The following is a 16,799-nucleotide window of genomic DNA, read 5'->3' on the forward strand; positions in this document are numbered from 1 at the left end:
TTGAACATTTGCAATGAAACTAAAATAAGAAACATTGATAGTTTTTCACAGTAAAGCTGAGCCTCCATTTTGAATCATTATATTGTGCTCAGAACTTCCAAGCAGTGCATAGGTACCTCCTGGATGTCATTCCTGAAAGCAAGTGAACTGTTACTTCAGTAGGTAAAGATTTACTTGCCTAATGCCTGGTGTCATCAACAAATTCAGGCTGGCAATGGTGTCCTACTCATCTCAGCTAATTACACAGCTTTGCACTCCCCTTTTCTTCCCATTCAGATGTGCAGCTCAGTGTTAATACCCACCAGTTGAGCATTAACCAATGGTTACAGCTGAGATGAATGAAGTGATGGATGAACACAGTTTGCATATTGGTAACTGGAAGTCCAGCTGAGTAGTTCGCATTATTTAATGTACAATCATTATGTTTGTCTTTAGAAGCAGCTAAATAATAATATTACTTCTGTTACTCACTCTCTGATACCAGTGATGAAGCGTGCTTTTGGTAATGGTTTGTTTTCTAAAAAAATATGAAACTGCTTGGAGCCTAAATCATTGCTGTAGGAAGTTAGTAGGTTGTTCCTAGTTGAGAAAAGTCCTGTGTCAGAAGTGAGACTCCTAGATTGGCTGTGTTGGGGGAAATAGGACAGTATTTAATTATGACAATTCAAATTCAGCAGGGTTCTTCTGAGTGCAGACTATACTGATTTGCAGTGCTAACATAGGAAAGGCTGAGTTAAAAAGCTTGCTTATTTGGAAACTTATTTGTTCCTGAAAATGTCTGTTCAGCTCTTTTTTAAATCTGATTTCTTATCCAGGGTGAATTACACCGCATTTCTGAACCTCAGGAACTGCTTGGGCACGGTAACAGCTGGACAAAGTGCCAGTTGAGTTTGTTCGTTCTGACTGTAAAATTCTGTTTGTTTGTGTTGGACAATGGTGTTTGGGAAAGGGAGATTAAGAGCACCAGAGACAGAATGAATGACCACGTTTGGTTAGTGCATGAGGCTTAATATAAGCATAGGATCACAGTCTGTAAGATCTGTGGCAAATGAAACCAGCTTTCAGGTAAAATCAACACCTTGCTGCAAAGAAACAGTGAGGAAAATCTGTGCCAGTGTTGCAGCATGACAAATGAATTTATGCAAATTGAAGATAATCATTATTATTTAATATTCAGGAGCTCTAAAACTTGATAGTGTGTGGACAAAAGATCGGAAGGCTTCTAAACCCAAAGTTTTGCATCTTTGGTTCAATATGCTTCTCATGTCTTCAGCATTTGGTTTAATTTAGGAGGAAACAGTTCTGAGCTGAGATAAGATCTCAAACAAAATTGACGTGGTCTCACAACATGGCCTAACATAACAATTTAATCTGTCCTATGCTTCCCCTGAAAGAGGGCTTAATAACTGTGGTATGATTTCACCTGCTGCTTCTAACGTTTGCTCATTCTTTTTTCCTGAGTAAATTTGGATTATCAGATGGCCAGCAGCTTTGTTCATGGTAGACAAATGTGAATTCGTTTAGGATTAATAATAACGGGCTCAATCCTGGATTCAGTGGCAGCCCTACTGAACGAGATCTTTGGAAAGGAAATATTTGTGTTAAAAAGAAATAACTGATTGTCTATTTTCATAAAGCCTTTTCCCAGTGTATCCAGCCTTGGGCGTGCAATCTGCGCAGTGCATTATTTGGTGTGAGGAAAAACATGTCTCTTACCCATGGAATTGTCTCAGGCCCTCCTGATGATCTGATGATGAGGAGCAGGATGGGTTCCATCAGCAGTCATTGCTCATGAGAGGAGTGCACAGAAGGAGGAATCCAGGCTGGATTTGCTTTTGGCCCAGACCTCACCATTGTGAGTCATTGGCATCTTCCAAAATCCTGCGGAAAAGCTTGAGTTCTTTGCTGTGTTCCCTGTCTCTGAGAAACTGACCAGAGCAAAGGGCAGCACAATGCCCAGCCCCAGAGGCACTGCCTGAAGCCAGGAGCTTGCTGACCATGGTAGAATCAGCAAACTTCAGCAGAATAACCCTGCAGGCAATTTTACCGCGGAAAAACATCGGTTGTGTTTTAGATTAGAGCTTTTCATTCACATTGGATGTTTTTTCTTTTATTTCTCCCCCCAGTAACGTCCAGTTGCTTAATTCTGTTTGAAATCACCCAGGGTTGGCACCTAAATACCTCAATAATCTTGTCCTTCAGGGCTGTCAACATCTTGAGGCACCTAACCACCTTTAGAGATGTGGTGTGAAAGCTTGTGAACAATGCCATCGGGGAGGGAAACAAAAGACAAGTATCCCTATTTGCTGCCCAAGAATCCACAAAGAATGCTGCTTCAGCTCTGCTCTGATTTCTAATTAGATTATGAGTGATGTAGGACTCTGAAGCCAAGCTGGAGTTTGTGCTAGCACTTTGCATGTATGAATGACAAAGGGACACCACTTTCATATTGATTTAAGGGAGTGGTGGAAGAATGTTTAAACATCAAGTGCTTGATGCCTCGGTTTTCCAGAGCACCTGGAAATATCAAATTAATTCCAGGTGTTCTGCCATCAAGACAGACTCGCCGCTTTTACAGCCACACATACAAAATGTGGCTCCCAGTTCCACAAATAAAAACGGAGCGGTTTTTGCTCCCATGCCTTGATAACTCTGACATATTGCAAGTTCTGGAAAGAATTTTAATCTACATAGTTTTTTAAATGGGGAGGGGAGTGAGGGGGGAGGGATTTTAAATATGCTGCATACAATTTGTGATGGTCATCTCTAAAATGCAGCTCCATTATCCTTTTCCATTTGGAATGAATGAGGCTAATTAATTTCAGGCCATACTTGATGAGGTCAGCACCATACGAGGGGTGCGTGCTAGACATTGCTAATCTCTTTCAGCTGAGAGTGATGAATTAAAGATGAAGCATTCCTTTGCAGGCCTAATTTAGAATGTATATCAAAAACCTACAGCAAATAATACTATACCCTACAACAAAGGAAAACTTGTTCTCTCAGGCTCCCATGTAGGGTTGATTTTAAAGGCATTTTCATTTCACTTTGGAATTCCAGCTGTGGATGGGTGAAACAGTTCAGAAAATTCAAGCTTTCTCTCTTTCTATTGCTTTTATGGACAAAAGTAGGCAAGGGGGGGCTACGGGGAGAGAGAAACTAGTGGATGTTTGATCCTGTATGTGCTGTGATTCCAACTGTACGCTCGACGTTTAGGAGAGTTTCCAGGGTCTTGCACTCCCAAGTACCTGTGACGTGACCCCCCCCACACAGCAAACGTTGAAATTTTAGGTTTTTGTTGTGGTTTTTTTGTTTTGTTTTATTTTAATCTGAAGGTAAAGCAGCAAAGTGTCCCATTTTCTCAGCTTTGAGGATGTTTTGTAGGACACTACAGGCTTTTCTGAGGGAAGCAGGGCAAGCAAGGTGGTTCTGCTGGGTCTCCCAGCGAGGATGTGATCTTCCAAGCCAGCAGTGAGCCACAGTTCACTTTTGCAAGGGAAAAAAAAATCACCTTCTTATGCAAAGAAATCATCCTTAATTGTCATTTCGGTAAAATAGGAACTCTGAAATCCTATTCTAGCCCCTGATGGAGGAGGCTGGACATCAACTTCCCCAGAACTCTGCTGTTTAATACCTGGCAGTTGGGTGAAATTCTTGACAGGTTACTGCCGCGAATCCAAGCTCCCAACTGGTGGCCATAAGCGGCTGCTGTCTTTGTATCCCAGTAGTACTCATTAGAACAAAGCTGCTTCGAATTAAATCCAATCTACATGCCGAATCAATCTTTCAACCCTTTGATTGCTTCTGAAAATATTTATATTTCTTAATAATGCACATTTTGTCCCACAGCCTGTGATTAAACCCAGACAAGGTCCAGAGAAGCCTGAAGTATATGTGGAAGGGGTTATTTTGGACAGGAAAAGAAAGATAAAGAACACAGGTTTTTCCTATTGTGAAACCATTAGAGTGTATAAATCTAGCAATTGCTGTTGTATAAGCATCAGAGTGGGGTTGTAATAAATACAGATTGGAGTATTATAGTAACCAAATGGAGTTTATGGATTATGCTCACTAGTTCATATTTCTCAGCTACTACACCTAACTAGCACCATGCCGCACTCAGCTCTATTAATATCCCCTGTTAATATTCTCTGTCTGTATTTGCTGGGGGGAAAATAAAGTTAGAAACTGACCGCTGCTCTCCGTAGAGCGAACACGTTCAAGGAATCATACCCTCCAAAGGAAATAAATGAACAAGGGTGATTCTTTGCAGAGCCCGCGTGAGCAGGGCATGGGCTGCGGCTGGCTGAGATCGGCTCCGTTCTGCCAGAAGGTAATAACTTCCATCCGAGTGAGAATCCGGCCCGAATACAGGGTGCTTGCTGCCCAAAAATGTGGGTGTAAAAATAAAGGTGATAACGGCTGCTGTCCCTTCCCCAGTCACATTTTTAAGGTGCTAAATAATAAGCTGGGGATGCAAAACACACAAAGGATTTGAAGCCGTGCTTTGTGGTAAGTGGCACGTTATTCCCTCCTCACAAAGCAGCACACATCACAGGTGAGATGTGTGGAGGAGATGGGGAGGATGCATTCCTGGGCTGCGGAGCCCAGGCAGGGCCCGATCCCACACAGTGGGAATTTACCATCCATTAGGATGGTGGCTGTGCTGTGGACACCGATCAGATAACGGCACTGTACCTGTCTCCCTCCCTATACATAAATGACTGCCCTTGTCTATAATAAATGGGAAAAATTGACTCCTGAAAACATGCTGCGATAAATCTCCTTGGATAAAGCGGTGCTGTGCCTGAGTGAGAGGGAGAGAAGTCCTAGAAACTAAAAATATATAGTGCTTATTTAATGTCATTGTCATCAGCGGCGTCACATGGTGAATGCAGCTAATATGCGGTACCACGGGGCTGGTGAACGCTCGCCGTAGTTTTGCTTGTGACAGTTTCCCCTTTTGTAGAAGAGTAAAAAGAAATATTCCTAGCTTCAATGTTATTCATTTATTCTTTCATCGTGTATTTCATTATATTAAGCTGTCATTTCCTAAATATGCTGGGGGGGGCTGTTATCATTATACTTACACCCTGTGTCTTGACAGCTATTTTGCATTAATATATGATTAGGATGCCGAGTCTTTAAGGTAGAGAGAAGTTTTTTATCATCACCAAAAATAAAGAGAAAGCGGCGCTGACAAAAAGCCATTCACAAATAGGGCCCAATCCAAAATCTAATGGCGTGGATCCGGCCCCCGGCAGAACATTATATTGTACCACCAGGATTTCTGAATATCTCCTATTGTTCGACAAGCCCGATTTCACACTAAACTCAGAGTTCGTTTCAGAACAGAAGCTTTTTGTGTAGAAACTTTCAGCTACATCCCTTCATGAACACACACATACCACAGAGGCTATTGTCTTATTAAAGAGTTTAAGCCTTAAGGTGTATGCCTATTTTTAAAAGAAATTTTCTGATTGTAGATAACTGCTCAATTTGATTTAGTGTCCAATGATAGTGATGGGGTTGATAACTGAGCATTCATCGGTAATTCATCTTGTGCTAGTAGAAATTTACAGCAAAGCAGTGCTTTCCCAACACTGACAAGTCCTATTAATCTTCTTCAGACACATTTCAATAGGTGTCTCCATCTGTGCCCAACATCTAAACACTCTGGCATCACTAGGGACTCGGAGACACCTTCATTTCAGGTTACACTAGTGAAAATGTGATACTAGATTGTACTCTATTTTTAACCTAATTCTCCCTTTTCATTCAATTAGCCTTTCTTGCCTGCATTTTTCTACTCATGTGTAACATCCTTTTCCTAGGAAGAGCTTAAAAATGAGATTTAGTTACTTAAAGAGACAGAATCTGCCAGGGCAAGAGCAATCAAGAACTTAATGTCAAGCAGCAGCACAGCAAGGCTCACACATGCAGTGCAGGGAAGGCATCGCCGGCCTCAAACCACGTCCTATACAGCGTGCCCACTGGGTTCCTGTCCCCATGGGACTCTTGCAGACGTGGCTCAGTGAGGACGGGTCTGAAACTGAACACCCCTTCCCCAGCTTTCCAATTTTTAAAGCAATCACAAAGTACTGGGGGTCTGAAATCCAATCTGTACCCAAAGACCTCTGTTTGTTCAGGCTGCAGGAGGACCGCCAACACACGTCCCCACCTCTCTTTCCGTATACGGCTAATGCGCGAACAAACACGGCGCAGTCAAATTACAGCAATAACATTTATGGGTGGATTATGTTCCAACTTCCTCACTTATTATTAAAAGCCAGAAAATCGCAGAGCACATGGACAAGGCAGAGTAGAAACGCAGGCGAATTTCCCCTCGCAACCAAATGTTGTTTCTTTCACTCAGCACTGCAATGAGTTTGCCTGCAGATGCAGCATGGCTTTTGAGATTCCTCATTCAGAAAAGGTGTGTTTGGGCTTTTTCCTCCTCCCTCCCTATTTCCACTCACCTGTCAGGGAGGAGCAGGTGTGAACCGTCAGGGTTTGGGTGGCTCAGAACTTTCTTTGGAAAGAGCAAAGCCTGAGCCACACGCTGACTCGGGAGCTGCACCATGCGAGGGCGGTCCCTAACTTTGTTTCTGGCTTTATGGAGTTCCCTCATGAGCCATATTATAGATCTAAATGACCTTATTGTAGGTGGCAAGTTTAAATGTGCCATATTAATAACTTGTTATCCAAGACAAATTAAGTCCTTATGTGTCAAAAGCACTCTGCTCTGGATTACCTACAAGACAAGTATTTATTGAATAAACGTTGGATCCAATTTCATTTTAATGTGACTGACTGTATGCTTCAGCCCCTTAAAATGAGATAAAAACACTCAAACCTATGACTGTGTTGCAACATTACACCTAACTTGTCTATTTCTATTATTGTCTTTTTAACATGGGATATCAAAAGCGTTTGGGGTTTTTAAGGATTTATTATTATTATTATTATTATTATTCTGAAGAGCAAGGAGAGAGATAGAAAAAAAAGACTGGCATTCAGCCTAAAGAGAAATCATTGAAACAAATTAATCCTATGCCGTTTAAATTGACATGGTAATCCATCATCAGCAAAGGGAAACTCTGAAAGCAATCTAGAATCTGCAGTGTTCTTTCACTGGCCCTCAGGCACAAAGACAGATAGTAAAAGAGAAAGAGGAAAAAAAAAATCATAAAAGTTAGCAGTGCCTTAGAAAAGGAAAGGGATAGAGAGAGCAGCTTTCACTTTTTCTTGCTTTCAAATGCCCAGTTCAGAAAGGCGGGCTGATTAACCTCCAGCCGTCGCCTACTATCATTTACTCCTGTATGTCAAATCATCTTCAGCTGCTGAGATTTGAGTAATTCTAAATAGCACAGAGCCCCATCCTATATAAACTCCACCATTGAGAACTACGCCAAACATCAACTTTGGCATTTCTGCTTACAGAGGGCCTTTTATTAGCTAAACTTGAGCGCTCCAAATGGACAATAAATTCTATCTTTGCAACCCTGGAGAAAAGAGCTGTACTATCCTAGGAGCTTAATAGCCAGGATTTTCATATAGCTAGCAGGGAAAAGCTGGCAAAGCTAAGGATTTTTTAATATTGATTTTTATTTGGGTTTTCAGGGGGGTGGTTGTTTTTTTAGTTTGTCTGTGCCCTTCTTTCTCAGCAGGACCGCCCACCATCATCTACGTTTCCCAAGGGTTTTTTTTTTCAATCTTGTTTTAAATATCTGAAAAGTGATGAGACTTCCTGCACCTTTAAAATGTTATTATACTTATGGTCAGAAGCAAACGTAAACCTCTTGGGCCTTGAAAGCCCGTCGCAATACAGCCATTATCCCTGTAACATCAACAGAGCTACAAAACTCTCTAGAAATAAACCTTTTAAGAGCAGCTTTCCCTGCCTTATGTTTTGTTTTAAGGTCAGCGGTGCATCACTTTTTGGAAAACGTTTCCCCTCTCTGGGCAGGTTTAGCAATCCGAAGTAGAACGTATGTTGCTAAATGAATAGGTTTAATTTTAGACGCTGAAAAAATAAATACGAGAAGAGAGCGAGGGCAGGAATAATACCTTCCAGTTAGAAACAGACATGGAATAAAGCAAGAGTCAGGACTTTAGTGCCAGGGGCAAAGGGGTGAAGGGCTGGCTAATATGAACCATATCCAACATCTGCCCTATTTTAATTTAGCGGGGATAAAGTTTCTTCTTTTTTATTATTAAGAAAACTTTATGTGGCAGAGAAATCCATGAGCTGCCTTATCAAAACTGGTTTATTGTCACACTGAAACTTAGAACTAGCGAGAGTTGGTGGGGCAAAGAGATAAAACCTCCCCTTGGCTCTCCCTTTATGTTCCTTGACAAGCTTGGGCTCGGGTCCTGGTGTCTGGGATGTCCTTTTCATGGCTTTATGAAGCACTGCGCTTGGGTCCATCATATAAAGGGGAGGTTAATTGTTTGGGATGGGTCCCAGTGATTGATTCTCCAGGTAAAAAATAACGATAAAAACGATAAAAATGGGGGATTTAAAACTAAATACGCATTGGCAGTGGTGGCGCGATGGAGGTGTACAAGTGTAAGGGGCAGCCACACCGGGGGCTGCGTGGGACACGGCACAGATCACGGGCTGGAACGTGATCTCACTCCCATGTGCAAGTTTTCCACCTCGACAGTGCAAATTCTGCTATGAAATGCCAAAATGTACAAAAACACGTGTGAGGGGCTGCGGGAGTAAAAGAACAAATTGGTTTCTGACAAAAGGAGGATGAATACCTTTGGATAATCTGACGTTAGAGTTTGATTGAAAGCATAACATTCCTTTAAGCATCAATATGCTTAGGATCCAAAATATGGTTATTTTATTACCAGTTAATGCTCAGATCAAAGCAAAACACTGTAGCTGGAAGGGACGTTCTCTCTGGAAATAAAGTTCCATGTAATTATTTCCTATTAAAAACTAAAACTGGTCTTAGATTCAAAAAACTGTGCTTCTTAACATGTGATGTTGTGCAAGCTTGTCAGAGGGAGCAGACGTGCCATTTTTCACTGTTTGCTGCTATCCCTTTGCTTTAAAGTTTTCGGTTCAGCTTTAACTCTTTGCACGTGAAAAATTCTCATCCAATTTACCTCACTCAAACACAGGGGGTTGTTTTGAATAACATTCACTATTTTCTTGCACGGAGAAATTAGATTTTGATACAAACAAACACCGTTTTACATAAGGTCTGCAAACACAAGGAGAAAGAAAAGACAAAGCAAATGATACAGAGATGGATAGGTGGCTGAAACTTAAACCTTAAATTGCAAACAAGTATTTTACTCCTTGGTGAAACACCTCATCATAATTCAATTTGGGAGAATAGAGCTTAAAATATGCACTCAAAATATTTCCAAGAAAGCTGCAACATTTCAAAAGAGAGAGATAAGGATGTATTCTAATTATGAGGTTATAAATATGCGATCTATTTTTTCTGCTCATCCCCTATTGCAGTACGTATGATTCAGTTCAGATGCAGTTCTACAGCTGTCTGTCTATATTCCTATCCAGGGTTTGGGTTTTATTTGGTGTTTTTTTGTTGTTTTTTTTTTTTTTGGGGGGGGGGGGGGAAGTTGTTGGGGTTATTTTGTTTTGGTTTTTTTTCCTCATAGTTCAGTCTCTATTTCTGTCACCTCAAAGGCAGGCCCTGGAAAAATAGGAGCTGCCAGCCTCAATAATCCATCCTTCTGTATTTTAAAACATCCAAAGAATAAATAGGGGATGGTTCCTTTTTACAAGTGACGGGCTAGAATTGTAAGTGGGAATATGAAATATTTAGACCCATTGTTTGGAACTTTCTGTCCGCTTCTGATTCTGCTCATTATTTTTTATGACGCTCAGAAATCAAAAGATCTCTTTAAAGAGTTCATTTTTAGAAGCGCGAAAAGGAAGAGGAGTCTGATAGAAGGCAGCAAGTGTGATCTGGGTTTAACATTGTTGTTGACTCCTTGGCTATATTGTTCCCTGGATGGATGGCTACAATATAATTCTGTATTAAGCGCGTGTTAAACAGAGAAGGAGCTGAAACGCTCAGCTGGGTTGTTGTTTGCTAGCTCAATTAGCATCCCAAGAATTTGAAAGTACGGTACATGTATCTGGAGATCATATCTAAACATACTTACCAAAAAGTACCCACCTCGCTCAGCAGGTTGCATATTTCTGCCTTCTGACTGGGAGAAAGGAAAAAAACACAGAGGCATTTCGGATGTGCAGGTTAAGATTGGCGTATGGCAAGGTTTGTGTGAGATACAAAGAAACCTGTATTTCACTCAACAATTTCATTGCTTAAACATATAGTTTAGAAGCATCTTTTCCTTAAACATGTGGTTCAATAGCATTTTCTTCAAAGGAACAATTCAGTGTGTTAAAAGATTTATGAACAAAGAATGTGCAGCAAAATGCAAATTCTTACAGTGTTATACTGTGTATGCAATTATGTACGTAGGCAGATAGATATAATTTGAGAGTTATTAACTTTCAACATCAATGATGTACCCTGAATCAATACAATGCAACTACCTATTAAAACATAAACCAGGTGTGTTAGCAGCCAAATACAGCCTGAGAAGCTTGCCTAGATTTCTTTTTTTTTCCCCCTTAAAGATTACAGCTCGCTTATGGACAAGCTTAAGAGATTGCTGCTGGTCCCAGAGATGGAGATTGCTTTGCCTTTTGCAATATCTGACGTATCCAGCATGTTTCATTCCCTTCACGTTTGGGAAAATAAATAAATAAATAAATAAATAAATAATCTTAAATTAGAAAAGAAGAAAAACAAAAGCAAAGCTCTGAAGTGATGTAAAGGGAAAGAATCGTTTCCCGAATGTCTGTACATGTGAGCTCCTCCCGGTGCAGGGGACACAGAGAAGTTCCCTTTCCATTTCCCTTTCCCTTTAGATTGGGGGAGAGCAGAGACCATCTGAAGCCCTGGCACCCCTTTGGGCCGAGCCCCATCCCAAACCCTTCCCTCTGCCTCCTGTCCTTCCCTCAGTGCAGTGAACCCTGGAGCGGGGCCGAGGAGGGAAGGGTTAATGAAACCCAGCTCCTTCCGACCTCCAGGGTCAGACTCTTCCTATCTGCAATCTAAGGAATTAGGTAAGGAGGTTATAAGATTATAGCAAAAGGAGTTATAGGCCCTCGTAGCCTTACACCTGAACATATTGGTCTAATCCACTGGGATTCTTAAAAATCGCTTCAGCTATGGAAAACTGTTAATTAGGCTGTGTCTGTCCCAAGGTTTCCTGTTGCACTGGTGATCCAGCAGAGCTGCCTGAGCTCCAATGGCTCATGTGGAATGCTCTTCATGTGCCTCTATTTGTCCCCCTCTCGCAGCTAAAAGCAGCATCAGCCCCGGCTTTGGGGAAAGGCAGGGGCTGGGTGCCATGCATGGACAAAAAGGGGGACACGGGAGGACAAAAGCCATTTTCTCCTCTCTTCCCCTAACCCCCCAGTGCCCGGCACAGTATATGCAGCTGTTTCTAACTTCAGTGTTTGTTTACAGTAGCAAAATTAGCACTTGGGGGAGAAATGAAAAGCTGTTTCCACATCGGTTCTACTCCTCGTTCCTCACTTTGAGTGCCTTTCTTCCCTCCCAGCATTCAGTATCAGTTAAACTGCGGCTCCAACTTTCTCCCGGTGCTTTGACTCAGTGCTCTGCAGTCGCATCTATTGCTGCTACAGGAAAATACACCCAGGGAGGAGGCAGCGTTTGAAGATGGCGCAAACATCATTGATTTGAGGCAATATATATATATATAAAAAAAAAAAGAGAGAGAGAGAAAAAAAAAGAAAAAAAAAGAAAGAAAAAAAAAATCCCAGCTTTCCTAAAGAACGTATTTTAACGGCTATGGGCAGAGCCCTGCCCTGCTCCGTGCCCTTTAGCACTTCCACATTTGCTGGAAGTTGGCCTTAATGTTCCTTAATGTCCCGGCACCTGAAGCACGGCGGAGCCGCCTGCACCCGGCAATCCGCTCCCAGCCCGATGGCACGGGCTGCGTTCAGCCTTTTTGTCCTTTTCAGAAATACTGATTGTTTATGTTATATATTTTTATTTATATTTTTATCTTATTTTATTTTATGCCACTTGTGGTCGCCCTCGAATGGCAGTAATCTGTAGATTACATACTGCGAGCCTTGTCATTACGGGAATGGATAAAATGAGGTGGTTAAACCTCTAAAATCCATTTTACTCACCACATTTTGCTTGAGGAGGGAGAGAAGGAGGGGAGAACAAACTTGGAGGGGAGGGTTTGAGCCCCTCGCACCGGAGCTGGGCTGTCCCCGCCTGGGGACACGGCTGGGACCCCGCACCTTCACCCAGCGCCCGCTGCAGCCCCGCCGTCCCCTCGCTCCTGTCCCTTTTGTCCCCACGCTCTCAATGTCTCTGCATTGCTCTACAGAGGCGACTTTTCTCTGCCTCTCTGTTTGCTCTGTAGCATTTCTAGGCTCTTCTCGCCCCCCGTTTGCCTCTTTCATGTGCGTCCCCGGTTCCCCTCCAGCTGATGCGATTCTTTGGAAATGTGGGGCTTATCCCGTCCGTACCTTTGCCGGCTCTGATTAGATATTATTTTTTCATTGGCTCCGCTACAGCGGGTTCCTCCCTTTAATCTCTCGATATATTTTCCTCCTCCCGGTATAACCAAATCCATGAAATTCACAGCCTCTCTCTTTGACACGACTGGCTCATCTAATCACTCCATATCGATTTCCCTAACTCTTTTCATCCAGCTGAAGACACATCTTAAAACACTCCAAGCCAGAGTGTGCTCTTTGCTTTATACACACTAATAAAATGATTTACCCTTCTCTCTCTGCTCTCCTCACAGGAGAAAATCGTTCAAGTCCCGGCTATTTGTGTGTGATCAGTAAATATTTAGTGTGGCGACATCTTCAGCTCCTCTCCTGATCAATACGCAACCCAACAGGAGGTGGACTATTGTCCGGGCAGTGACTCGCTGAGATCTCCTTCAGATGCATTCCTTGCCCCCATACCGTCTGTTATGATTTATCCTCGAAGGTAACGAGCAAAGAGAGAAATTGAGGCTGTAAAAGCTTCTGTCTCTAACCTGCTTACCGTGGCGTTAAGCCACCTAAGCGAAGAACGCCTTATTCATCCCCATCTCCCATCTCTACATGATGGTCTGGCACTTCCAAAACGCTGCTAGAAAATGAATGGGAAGGCAGGCAGCCGTCGCACGGGCGCTTCGCATCCCTGCATCCCTCTGTCCCCTCTTCCCCGGCCCCTGGAGTGACAGCGGTGTCACATCAGGGCGAGACCCTCTCCCACCCCGCAGCATCCCGCGGGGGTCCCGCAGGGTGCGGGATGCGAGGTGACCCCCCCCCCGCTCCTCCCCGCTCTCCCTCCCGCAACTCTGCAGCCCCGGGTTCAGCCGAGGCAGGGCTGGGGCTGAGGGCTTTTTGTTTGTTTGTTTCTCCGGTTGGTTGGTTGGTTGGGGGGGGGGGGGGGGTTTTGTAACGACTTGGAAAATCTGTAGCGAAGAAAAAAAAAAATGGAAATGGAGAGGAGCTTAAAGCTCAGTTCCTGCGGTTAGCCATACACTCTCGCTTTCCCAGGGTGATAAAATGGACAGAACGAGAAGTTCGCGCGAGCGCGCGCGTGTGTGTGCTTTACCCTCATCTGTTATTTCACTCCTGGGAAAGCCCGTGCCTCGGATAGGAAATCTTTCCCCTTGCAGTCACCCCGCTCCGCCGCGCAGTGCCCGCGGATGTCCGCGCAGCGCAGCGCAGCGCAGCCCCGGCAGCGCGATGCCCGCCTTTGGCGCACCCCGATCCCGCACCCCGATCCCGCACCCCGCACAGCAGCCCCCGCCAGCGCCCAGCTGTTTGCTTTATTTCATGTGCATTTACACAGCAACCCCGGGTCGGAGGCATTTCTCTGTGTAAACGCACGCTGCGTGTATGCACGCTCCATAAATACATGGCTGTGTGTTGGAGATGTGCGACTGTTATTCAAATCTAAAACCGGCTACATCCACCTGTTAACTTTGTTTAGAAACCACTTTCACTAATGGCTTTTCGCTAACTTATTCAGTCCGTTACTCGAGTATAGGAGTCAATGGAGGGGAAAAATCCATATGAAAACCTGCTTACAGGCTCTCTTCGCGAGGACACTTTACACACCTTGCCCAGACAGGGCTCCTATAGAGCGCTTATCTCTCGAATATATCTTTATACTAATGCATACTTAATTGGTCTGTCTCGACTGTCCATATAAAACAATTTAATTAGGGTGCTTTCTGCTTTGGAAAGAAAGAAAAAAAAAATCTGCCCAGCATTTATTGTATTTAGCACCAATACAGGCAGAAAATGTTGCACAAGTTTTTGGTTGAAAGAGCACCTATGTGTCCATTGAAGGGCGTTGATCCGAAAAGACAGAGAGGACAAGTAAAATCGATTTGAAGCGACCCTCTCTGTCCCTTTCACACCATTCAGACACTCCATTCCTTCTAAGACAAAGACCCAGCGCCTTGGGAATGCTGGCAAAGGGGGAAAAAAAGAGGAGGGGAAAAAAAAAAAAAAAAGGCTTCAATCCCCCCAAGCGAAAGGGAGAGCTCTGAAATTCCTTCATATCGCTGTTATTTTCCCCCCACCACCCCCCCAAGATATGTTCAGCTCCAGGATTTTCTTCAATTCGGCGTCTAACGTTTCTGCTGTGAGGAATGTCCCTGGGAGGGAGGAGGTAATTATGGCTATTAGTGCTGCGAGCCCGGCCGCAGCCTTGGTCACTCGCAGGCTTTTGGGGTTAAAATAGCTCTCACCTCTGACCCTGCGGAGCAGAGCTGGAGCTATCGCCACAAGTTGGGCCAAAGTTTCCAAATGTGAGGCTGTGCGGCACCGGGGAGAGACTTCTCACTGGAATTATTTTTGGTTGGGATTTAAGTCATCTTAGGCTATTTAATTGCATTTTCCTCCTCTGTTGTTGGGTTGTTTTTTTGGGTTTTTTTTTTTTTTTCCCTGTTTGTTTGTTTGTTTGCTTCCAGCAATCTCTTTTGGAGAGGTGTAGGAGAAGAGAGCTCGAAATGTCCTTCTCCCACCACCTTTCCCTCTGCTCTTGCCATTCGGGTTTCATTTTCAGCACGAAAATGGTCACCCCCAAACTGAGTTCCCAAGTCATCCTCCTCTTCTCCACGGAGCTCAGGAATAAAGGGGGGGGGGGGCTGGGGGGGCACGGGGAGGGATGACCTCCTCCCTTTAGCCGTCCCCGCCACCACCACGACCCGTCGAGCTCTGCAGAAAAGGAGCATTTGCAAAAGGGGAGAAAGGACGGGCAGGGTGGATTCACCTCCTCGCACCTTTCAAGCTCATCCACTGCGAGGGGGCTTCTGGGGGCCGGGGGGAACTGGGGGAGGGCATCCACAGCTGCGAGCATCCCTCTGGCAATAAGAAAAATGCATTCGAGTGGGATACGTCTCCATCTTCCATGTACTGATTAGGCTTAACAAGAGTGGAAACTTGTGTAGCCCATATTTATGGTATTAACGAGCAGTTAAAAGATTTATCCTTCTTCTGATCAATATTGTTCGTGCCCGGTCCCCCCCCGTTCTCCCCCTCCCGGCCCGGCCCCGGCCCTCCCCGAGGGCTGCAATGACAATTGCCTTCATACTTTTTCATCACTGTTCGAGGTGGCAAAACCCCATTGTAATTTTCATTAGCCCAGTAAACATGCAATTAACATGCAGCACTGTGGTTAACTTAATTCCCGTTTTAAGGCAAGGACAAGCAAGAAATGGAAGAGCGTTTGTTCCATTTGTCAAGTATGACACACTTCTTACCATAACAGTTTCTTAAAATAAAAGCTCGGCTCCCCACGACCACCACCCCTCTTTCCAGAAACCCCACACACCGACACACCGACACACACACACACACACAAAAAAAGGAGCAGGAATCCATTAGTTGGAGAGTATTCTCCTGCCAAAGGCGGTGTAATGTATTCCAAATTTTCCCAAGCCCTCACTGTACTGGGCTCCCATTTCCCCCCTTGGGAAGAGGCTATGAGCTGATATTTCTCGTGGGTGAAGGATTCAGCCTCCCCCCAACCGTATTTTTTAATAAAATAAAACAAACGTGCTTGCCATGTCTAAAAGTTGCCATGTTTGTGAAAGGGGGGGGGGGTGGGGAAAATGTCTCCAAGGGTTTCAATTAGCAACAAATGATTATTGCAACGGATTTTTGGTAATGAAAAAATGTGGAGTACCTCTTTCTAGCTGGGATCTCAGGGGCAGTGAAAGAGAGCGGGGGGGAGAGGAAGAGAAAGAGAGAGAGGGAGAGAGAGAGAGAGAAAGAGATTGCTGATTAGCTCGGATTCTTTCCCAACTTGCTGTAGCGTGTGCTTGCGTTCCCTGCCGACCCTACACAGGACACTATATATTTTTTCCCCTTCGGTGCATGTGTTGATAGTTCAGCCTCTAGTTGTTTGCGGTTGGCTTTTTTTTTTTTTTTTTTCCCCTGCCTTCCAGGGAGGGGGAAGGTGGGAAGGGGGGGGCTGAAATCGGCCGCATCCATCCTCCCCCCACACTCATTAAGTTAGGAGATTTCCCTCTTATTTTTTTTTTTCCTCCCCAATTGGAAGGGTGGGTTGTGATTTTTTTTTTTTTTTTCCCTAAGTCTCGCCTTTCCAGCTCCAAACAAGGTGTAGCGAGACGCTCTTCCTTCTAAGGAATGAAATGAGAGACAAGGATCACTCAAAGCCATCTCCTACCTTGGGCTTGGGGATTTTTTCTTAAAGGCGAGGCGCACATTCCTC

The 16,799-nt window shown here is 44.0% G+C and overlaps 1 long non-coding RNA gene across 17 annotated transcripts in view; it reads right to left on the reverse strand.

Moving 5' to 3' along the window:
- Positions 1-16,799, reverse strand: part of LOC116225419 (uncharacterized) — a 43,546-nt gene that overhangs the window by 22,957 nt on the left and 3,790 nt on the right. The window contains exons 3-4 of one of the 17 annotated variants that reach the window (XR_016470456.1): positions 10,156-10,199; positions 1,717-1,881 (exon numbers count right to left, since the gene is read on the reverse strand). The exons of 12 other annotated variants lie outside the window; for them this stretch is intronic. This is a non-coding gene — a long non-coding RNA (uncharacterized LOC116225419). Of the gene's footprint in view, positions 1-1,716; positions 1,882-10,155; positions 10,204-16,799 lie in introns of all 17 variants that reach the window. 4 more of the 17 variants (XR_016470454.1, XR_016470458.1, XR_016470453.1 and 1 more) reach the window with 4 other exon arrangements.

The sequence above is a fragment of the Phasianus colchicus genome, chromosome 12 (assembly GCF_987193195.1).
Source record: "Phasianus colchicus chromosome 12, bPhaCol1.hap1.1, whole genome shotgun sequence".
NCBI classification, from domain to species: Eukaryota; Metazoa; Chordata; class Aves; order Galliformes; family Phasianidae; genus Phasianus; species Phasianus colchicus.